This window comes from Columba livia, unplaced genomic scaffold (assembly GCF_036013475.1).
Source record: "Columba livia isolate bColLiv1 breed racing homer unplaced genomic scaffold, bColLiv1.pat.W.v2 Scaffold_103, whole genome shotgun sequence".
In the NCBI taxonomy this organism is placed as follows: domain Eukaryota; kingdom Metazoa; phylum Chordata; class Aves; order Columbiformes; family Columbidae; genus Columba; species Columba livia.
In genome coordinates, this window is record NW_027043008.1 from 4,022,077 (window position 1) to 4,028,788 (window position 6,712).

Sequence of the window (6,712 nt, forward strand, 5' to 3'; positions counted from 1 at the left end):
AAGGAAGAATAAAAAGTAGTGTTGGGCTGCAGGAGTGAGATGGAGGAATTGCAAGAAAAGAGGCAGGAAGCAGGAGAGTGAGAGAAAAGGAAAGAAGAGACATGCAGCCAGACGAGGGGTTAGTGAGAGAGGATGGGACAGAGAACAGGATGAGAAGGACATAAGGCAAAGCTGGGACAGGCAAGGACAGGCAAGGCAAGGCTAGGCTGCAGGACCTGTTTTTGCTTTATAGTTTCTAGCACATTCGTCTTCAGACTAGGAGGAAAGCCATAAGACCGTATGGATTAGGCCCAAGCAAAAACTCCAGCTACTTGAGACATTTAGACTAAGCCTAAAATACCAAGATCTCTCCATAAGGATGGTTTTTATACTGTACTTCCACAATCTGCTGGCAGTACAAAATAATAAGCTGCAGATCTCCTTAGGCTGAGTCATGGTGCTTTGGGGCAGGGACCATGCATATCATGGGAATATTTCACAGTTTCTGCTCTGTTTTCAGTGTATGACACCCAAACACCCGCCTGATGACATCCTTTCAAGAGCAAAGGCAGCAATTTGCAGAATTCCGCTTCTTAGGGGAAGTGAGAAATTGCTGAGCTGACACCAAGTCCTGCAGTGTCCCTGTCACCTGCAGAGCCACCGCATCCTCGCCACGGTAGCGAGCATTGTGACAAAGGTTCTATGTCAGCTGGGTGTGGCAGCCAGGCGCCCCCTAGGGGATGGGGAGCCTGTCAGCCCCGGGCCTGTCACTGCCTGGTGTCCCTGCTGCCACCAGCCAGGCCTCTGAAAACTTGTCAAACCATGCCCAGACTTGGGGCCAGTTTGGCCCAAAGTCTGCAAGAGACAAGTCGGGAAGAAAGATATGGGACAGAGGGAGAAAGCGAAGGGAGCAGGAGAAAGGGAAGGAAGAATAAAAAGTAGTGTTGGGCTGCAGGAGTGAGATGGAGGAATTGCAAGAAAAGAGGCAGGAAGCAGGAGAGTGAGAGAAAAGGAAAGAAGAGACATGCAGCCAGACGAGGGGTTAGTGAGAGAGGATGGGACAGAGAACAGGATGAGAAGGACATAAGGCAAGGCTAGGACAGGCAAGGACAGGAAAGGCAAGGCTAGGCTGCAGGACATGTTTTTGCTTTATAGTTTCTAGCACATTCGTCTTCAGACTAGGAGGAAAGCCATAAGACCGTATGGATTAGGCCCAAGCAAAAACCCCAGCTACTTGAGACACTTAGACTAAGCCTAAAATACCAAGATCTCTCCATAAGGATGGTTTTTATACTGTACTTCCACAATCTGCTGGCAGTACAAAAAAAGAAGCTGCAAAACTCCTTAGGCTGAGTCATGGTGCTTTGGGGCAGGGACCATGCATATCATGGGAATATTTCACAGTTTCTGCTCTGTTTTCAGTGTATGACACCAAAACACCCACCTGATGACATCCTTTCAAGAGCAAAGGCAGCAATTTGCAGAATTCCGCTTCTTAGGGGAAGTGAGAAATTGCTGAGCTGACACCAAGTCCTGCAGTGTCCCTGTCACCTGCAGAGCCACCGCATCCTCGCCACGGTAGCGGGCATTGTGACAAAGGTTCTATGTCAGCTGGGTGTGGCAGCCAGGCGCCCCCTAGGGGATGGGGAGCCTGTCAGCCCCGGGCCTGTCACTGCCTGGTGTCCCTGCTGCCACCAGCCAGGCCTCTGAAAACTTGTCAAACCATGCCCAGACTTAGGGCCAGTTTGGCCCAAAGTCTCCAAGAGACAAGTCGGGAAGAAAGATATGGGACAGAGGGAGAAAGCGAAGGGAGCAGGAGAAAGGGAAGTAAGAATAAAAAGTAGTGTTGGGCTGCAGGACTGAGATGGAGGAATTGCAAGAAAAGAGGCAGGAAGCAGGAGAGTGAGAGAAAAGGAAAGAAGAGACATGCAGCCAGACGAGGGGTTAGTGAGAGAGGATGGGACAGAGAACAGGATGAGAAGGACATAAGGCAAGGCTAGGACAGGCAAGGACAGGCAAGGCAAGGCTAGGCTGCAGGACATGTTTTTGCTTTATAGTTTCTAGCACATTCGTCTTCAGACTAGGAAGAAAGCCATAAGACCGTATGGATTAGGCCCAAGCAAAAACCCCAGCTACTTGAGACTCTTAGACTAAGCCTAAAATACCAAGATCTCTCCATAAGGATGGTTTTTATACTGTACTTCCACAATCTGCTGGCAGTACAAAAAAAGAAGCTGCAGATCTCCTTAGGCTGAGTCATGGTGCTTTGGGGCAGGGACCGTGCATATCATGGGAATATTTCACAGTTTCTGCTCTGTTTTCAGTGTATGACACCAAAACACCCACCTGATGACATCCTTTCAAGAGCAAAGGCAGCAATTTGCAGAATTCCGCTTCTTAGAGGAAGTGAGAAATTGCTGAGCCTACACCAAGTCCTGCAGTGTCCCCGTCACCTGCAGAGCCACCACATCCACGCCACGGTAGCGGGCATTGTGACAAAGGTTCTATGTCAGCTGGGTGTGGCAGCCAGGCGCCCCCTAGGGGATGGGGAGCCTGTCAGCCCCGGGCCTGTCACTGCCTGGTGTTCCTGCTGCCACCAGCCAGGCCTCTGAAAACTTGTCAAACCATGCCCAGACTTGGGGCCAGTTTGGCCCAAAGTCTGCAAGAGACAAGTCGGGAAGAAAGATATGGGACAGAGGGAGAAAGCGAAGGGAGCAGGAGAAAGGGAAGGAAGAATAAAAAGTAGTGTTGGGCTGCAGGACTGAGATGGAGGAATTGCAAGAAAAGAGGCAGGAAGCAGGAGAGTGAGAGAAAAGGAAAGAAGAGACATGCAGCCAGACGAGGGGCTAGTGAGAGAGGATGGGACAGAGAACAGGATGAGAAGGACATAAGGCAAGGCTAGGACAGGCAAGGACAGACAAGGCAAGGCTAGGCTGCAGGACATGTTTTTGCTTTATAGTTTCTAGCACATTCTTCTTCAGACTAGGAGGAAAGCCATAAGACCGTATGGATTAGGCCTAAGCAAAAACCCCATCTTCTTGAGACTCTTAGACTAAGCCTAAAATACCAAGATCTCTCCATAAGGATGGTTTTTATACTGTACTTCCACAATCTGCTGGCAGTACAAAAAAAGAAGCTGCAGATCTCCTTAGGCTGAGTCATGGTGCTTTGGGGCAGGGACCATGCATATCATGGGAATATTTCACAGTTTCTGCTCTGTTTTCAGTGTATGACACCAAAACACCCACCTGATGACATCCTTTCAAGAGCAAAGGCAGCAATTTGCAGAATTCCGCTTCTTAGGGGAAGTGAGAAATTGCTGAGCCTACACCAAGTCCTGCAGTGTCCCCGTCACCTGCAGAGCCACCGCATCCTCGCCACGGTAGCGGGCATTGTGACAAAGGTTCTATGTCAGCTGGGTGTGGCAGCCAGGCGCCCCCTAGGGGATGGGGAGCCTGTCAGCCCCGGGCCTGTCACTGCCTGGTGTCCCTGCTGCCACCAGCCAGGCCTCTGAAAACTTGTCAAACCATGCCCAGACTTGGGGCCAGTTTGGCCCAATGTCTCCAAGAGACAAGTCGGGAAGAAAGATATGGGACAGAGGGAGAAAGCGAAGGGAGCAGGAGAAAGGGAAGGAAGAATAAAAAGTAGTGTTGGGCTGCAGGACTGAGATGGAGGAATTGCAAGAAAAGAGGCAGGAAGCAGGAGAGTGAGAGAAAAGGAAAGAAGAGACATGCAGCCAGACGAGGGCTTAGTGAGAGAGGATGGGACAGAGAACAGGATGAGAAGGACATAAGGCAAGGCTAGGACAGGCAAGGACAGGCAAGGCAAGGCTAGGCTGCAGGACATGTTTTTGCTTTATAGTTTCTAGCACATTCGTCTTCAGACTAGGAGGAAAGCCATAAGACCGTATGGATTAGGCCCACGCAAAAACCCCATCTACTTGAGACTCTTAGACTAAGCCTAAAATACCAAGATCTCTCCATAAGGATGGTTTTTATACTGTACTTCCACAATCGGCTGGCAGTACAAAAAAAGAAGCTGCAGATCTCCTTAGGCTGAGTCATGGTGCTTTGGGGCAGGGACCATGCATATCATGGGAATATTTCACAGTTTCTGCTCTGTTTTCAGTGTATGACACCAAAACACCCACCTGATGACATCCTTTCAAGAGCAAAGGCAGCAATTTGCAGAATTCCGCTTCTTAGGGGAAGTGAGAAATTGCTGAGCTGACACCAAGTCCTGCAGTGTCCCTGTCACCTGCAGAGCCACCGCATCCTCGCCACGGTAGCGGGCATTGTGACAAAGGTTCTATGTCAGCTGGGTGTGGCAGCCAGGCGCCCCCTAGGGGATGGGGAGCCTGTCAGCCCCGGGCCTGTCACTGCCTGGTGTCCCTGCTGCCACCAGCCAGGCCTCTGAAAACTTGTCAAACCATGCCCAGACTTGGGGCCAGTTTGGCCCAAAGTCTGCAAGAGACAAGTCGGGAAGAAAGATATGGGACAGAGGGAGAAAGCGAAGGGAGCAGGAGACAGGGAAGGAAGAATAAAAAGTAGTGTTGGGCTGCAGGAGTGAGATGGAGGAATTGCAAGAAAAGAGGCAGATAGCAGGAGAGTGAGAGAAAAGGAAAGAAGAGACATGCAGCCAGACGAGGGGTTAGTGAGAGAGGATGGGACAGAGAACAGGATGAGAAGGACATAAGGCAAGGCTAGGACAGGCAAGGACAGGCAAGGCAAGGCTAGGCTGCAGGACATGTTTTTGCTTTATAGTTTCTAGCACATTCGTCTTCAGACTAGGAGGAAAGCCATAAGACCGTATGGATTAGGCCCACGCAAAAATCCCATCTACTTGAGACTCTTAGACTAAGCCTAAAATACCAAGATCTCTCCATAAGGATGGTTTTTATACTGTACTTCCACAATCTGCTGGCAGTACAAAAAAAGAAGCTGCAGATCTCCTTAGGCTGAGTCATGGTGCTTTGGGGCAGGGACCATGCATATCATGGGAATATTTCACAGTTTCTGCTCTGTTTTCAGTGTATGACACCAAAACACCCACCTGATGACATCCTTTCAAGAGCAAAGGCAGCAATTTGCAGAATTCCGCTTCTTAGGGGAAGTGAGAAATTGCTGAGCTGACACCAAGTCCTGCAGTGTCCCTGTCACCTGCAGAGCCACCGCATCCTCGCCACGGCAGCGGGCATTGTGACAAAGGTTCTATGTCAGCTGGGTGTGGCAGCCAGGCGCGCCCTAGGGGATGGGGAGCCTGTCAGCCCCGGGCCTGTCACTGCCTGGTGTCCCTGCTGCCACCAGCCAGGCCTCTGAAAACTTGTCAAACCATGCCCAGACTTGGGGCCAGTTTGGCCCAAAGTCTCCAAGAGACAAGTCGGGAAGAAAGATATGGGACAGAGGGAGAAAGCGAAGGGAGCAGGAGAAAGGGAAGGAAGAATAAAAAGTAGTGTTGGGCTGCAGGAGTGAGATGGAGGAATTGCAAGAAAAGAGGCAGGAAGCAGGAGAGTGAGAGAAAAGGAAAGAAGAGACATGCAGCCAGACGAGGGGTTAGTGAGAGAGGATGGGACAGAGAACAGGATGAGAAGGACATAAGGCAAGGCTAGGACAGGCAAGGCAAGGCTAGGCTGCAGGACATGTTTTTGCTTTATAGTTTCTAGCACATTCGTCTTCAGACTAGGAGGAAAGCCATAAGACCGTATGGATTAGGCCCACGCAAAAATCCCATCTACTTGAGACTCTTAGACTAAGCCTAAAATACCAAGATCTCTCCATAAGGATGGTTTTTATACTGTACTTCCACAATCTGCTGGCAGTACAAAAAAAGAAGCTGCAGATCTCCTTAGGCTGAGTCATGGTGCTTTGGGGCAGGGACCATGCATATCATGGGAATATTTCACAGTTTCTGCTCTGTTTTCAGTGTATGACACCAAAACACCCACCTGATGACATCCTTTCAAGAGCAAAGGCAGCAATTTGCAGAATTCCGCTTCTTAGGGGAAGTGAGAAATTGCTGAGCTGACACCAAGTCCTGCAGTGTCCCTGTCACCTGCAGAGCCACCGCATCCTCGCCACGGCAGCGGGCATTGTGACAAAGGTTCTATGTCAGCTGGGTGTGGCAGCCAGGCGCGCCCTAGGGGATGGGGAGCCTGTCAGCCCCGGGCCTGTCACTGCCTGGTGTCCCTGCTGCCACCAGCCAGGCCTCTGAAAACTTGTCAAACCATGCCCAGACTTGGGGCCAGTTTGGCCCAAAGTCTCCAAGAGACAAGTCGGGAAGAAAGATATGGGACAGAGGGAGAAAGCGAAGGGAGCAGGAGAAAGGGAAGGAAGAATAAAAAGTAGTGTTGGGCTGCAGGAGTGAGATGGAGGAATTGCAAGAAAAGAGGCAGGAAGCAGGAGAGTGAGAGAAAAGGAAAGAAGAGACATGCAGCCAGACGAGGGGTTAGTGAGAGAGGATGGGACAGAGAACAGGATGAGAAGGACATAAGGCAAGGCTAGGACAGGCAAGGCAAGGCTAGGCTGCAGGACATGTTTTTGCTTTATAGTTTCTAGCACATTCGTCTTCAGACTAGGAGGAAAGCCGTAAGACCGTATGGATTAGGCCCAAGCAAAAACCCCAGCTACTTGAGACACTTAGACTAAGCCTAAAATACCAAGATCTCTCCGTAAGGATGGTTTTTATACTGTACTTCCACAATCTGCTGGCAGTACAAAAAAAGAAGCTGCAGATC